A 2,916-nucleotide genomic window follows, 5' to 3' on the forward strand; every position below is an offset into this window, starting at 1 on the left:
CTCAACGAACACTTGTGGAAACCTTATTAAGAGGATATAGTTGCCCGGTCTCCACTTGCTCACAGCCTAGTGGTGAGGAAACCAGCACTTATGCTACACGTGGCAAGTAGCAGAGTAGCGACCAGGGTCCTCCGGAAGCACAGGGTCCGGGCCTTGAGGCCCACACTGGACTGGAGGGGGTTCTACGTACAGGTGGCTTGATCTGAGCCCTGGGGATGACCGAGCTCTATTAGCCAAAGAGAAATAGAGCCCCAGAAAACTGCAAGAGAACAAATGCGACAATGTAAGTGAGGACAAACAGGAGGCAGAAAAAGATGGCAGGAACGCAGGGTTCAAACCAGGGTGATGTGAACGTCCCAGCGATAGCCCCAGGTCAGCAGGAAAGCAGCAAGGGCCCTGAGGAAGGGGGGTAAGATTCCTTTCCTGTTGGAAACAGATCAGCAGACAGGAGGAGGTCTGAGGGGGAAGAGGCTGGGGCCAGGGAGACTGTTAGGAGCCCGCACATCAAGAATCCCTTCCGTGCTCACTTCGGCTGCACATACACTAAAATCGAAATAATACAGAGAGGATCAGCATGGCCCCTGCCCAAGGATGACACTCAAATTCGTGTAGCGTTCCGTATTTACGAACATCACCAGTTTTATGAACATAGGCTCCAACGAAGATCTGCTTTAGAAGGAAAGGACTGGAACAGCATAGGGCAAGGCTGTTCATTCATGGAGGAACCATGTTTGGCTGGAGATCACACATCTGTTAAACAGAATACCTCAACTTTGTTTCTTCTGGAGAGAAATAACAGTCTTAAGATGTTTGTTTTTTTGTTTTTTTAAAATATATTTTATTGAGTTTTTACAGAGAGGAAGGGAGAGAGATAGTTAGAAACATCGATGAGAGAGGAACATCGATCAGCCGCCTCCTGCACATCCCCTAGTGGGGATGTGCCCGCAACCCAGGTACATGCCCTTGACCGGAATCGAACCCGGGACCCTTCAGTCCGCAGGTTGACGCTCCATCCACTGAGCCAAACCGGCCAGGGTGAGGCCACATCACTTTAATAGCTCCTTTTGCCGGCGGGGGCGGGGGGGCAGATCTGCCATAGTAAATATACGAGGATGGGACAAGCACTTTGACTTTAGAAACAACAGGGCTTAAGACCTTCTTCAGAGACGTGCGGCGTCCCGAGGTCAGCCCACACGGATCCTCACATGTGGCACTCTCGGAGGGGACTGCCAGTGACCTGGGCAAAGCACTAGAACGAGCTCCTTGAGCAAATGCTCCAGAGGCTCTTTTTTTAAAAGTATATTTTTAATTGATTTCAGAGAGGAAGGAAGGGGGAGAGAGAGAGAGAGAGAGAGCGCGTGCAAGAGAGACATCAATGATGAGAAAGAATCATTGATCAGCTGCCTCCTGCACACTCCATACTGAGGATCGAGCCCGCAACCCGGGCATGTGCCCTGACTAGAAATGGAACCGTGATCTCCTGGTTCAAAGGTTGACAATCAACCATGAGCCACGCCTCTGGGCCAGAGGCCCTTCCAGAAGGAAAAGTGCGACAGCGGAGTTGCAGCTCAGATAGGAGCTGGGTGCCAGCATCGGGGTGTGAGGTGCGAGTCATGTATAATCAGAAGCACCCTTCAAAACCCTTCTGCTCGTAAAATACACCCCACATGGTCTGGGGACAGTGGGCTCTTCCCACGGCCAGTGTCTCCTCCAGGGGTTGGGAAAGATCTTTGATTCTCTGCTCAGGCACCAGATGAAGGAGTGGGATTGTGTCTGGGGCCACATTATTAGAAACAAAAGTGCATTATTATCATTGCCAGGGCATGTGGTGAATTCAGATAAATTACGAGTGATGAGACTCCAGAGCGCGAGAGATGTGTTTTTGTTTTGTCCTCCAAGACCTCCGAGAGCCGTGACGGGCTCACGGCTGCTGTGGGTCTCCCTCCGGAACAGATCTGGCTGCAGCGCTTCCCAAGCATGTGTCCACCCAAACGCGAGCTGCCAGAGCCCTGGTTGACTTCTCCGGGAAAGGAGCGCTGTCTGGGAAATGCTGCTCCACTCACTGTGCAGGATGGGGAGGATCCAACATGACCTTTGCATCAGAGCTGGCAACATTCTTCCCTCGGATTTAAATAGAGCGATGACTGTTCCTCCAATCTTCCTCGGTGGAGGCAGCTCTGAGGAATGGACCGGAGAGTTCGTACAGCACAGCGAGGACAAGCCAGGGATGAGTCAGAGGCCAGGGTCATGTTACAGTGCCAGCCCCCGGAACCCAGCTGTGGTCCGGGATCACAGCAGCAGCCTCCCAGCGCCCTGGGGGTGGACGGCTCCCCTTGTCAGCCTCTCCAACTGTGTCTGAACAGAGGTGGCCCTTCTCAACGAGCGCTGTCTTCTCAGTGAGCATACTTGCCTCCATGTGACACTGGGCTTTTTCACAACCAGCAAGCCAAGTTTCCCTCCTTGCTTGCTTCCTCCCTTTTTTATTGAGCACCAACTACAGATCCTGCACTGTTTTAACTCAGAGAACATCACGGAGAGCATAATGACAGGGCTCCTTGAAATGCCTAGTCAGGTGTGCATGTATGCGTGCGTGCGTGCGTGTGTGTGCGTGCGTGCGTGTGTGTGTGTGTGTGTGTGTGTGTGTGTGATGGGATGGATAAGCAAACAAGCATTGCAACAGCCCTTGTATATGCTCAGTTGGTGAAGTGGAGGAGGCCAAGGCACCTGAATTGGGATTTCAGGAGTCCTTCCTTCCACCTGTCTGTCCTCCATGTCAGGAAATGTACTCCATGCTGGGGCACAAAAGGCCCAGTTCCAGTCCTCAGGAGCTCAGGGCCTAGTGTTCACAGGTGACAGCTGCACAGGGATGGGAGCCATAGGACCCAGAGATCCGGGGGCAGCGGGACCAGCTGCAAG

General features: G+C 52.7%; 1 non-coding gene across 1 annotated transcript; it reads left to right on the top strand.

The window, feature by feature from the left end:
* The first annotated feature begins 519 nt into the window (after positions 1-519).
* Positions 520-626, top strand: LOC111823130. Its single transcript, XR_002826137.1, has one exon. It is a non-coding gene; the product is annotated as a U6 spliceosomal RNA (small nuclear RNA).
* The last annotated feature ends 2,290 nt before the right edge of the window (positions 627-2,916 follow it).

This window comes from Myotis lucifugus, unplaced genomic scaffold (assembly GCF_000147115.1).
Source record: "Myotis lucifugus unplaced genomic scaffold, Myoluc2.0 scaffold_402, whole genome shotgun sequence".
NCBI lineage: Eukaryota > Metazoa > Chordata > Mammalia > Chiroptera > Vespertilionidae > Myotis > Myotis lucifugus.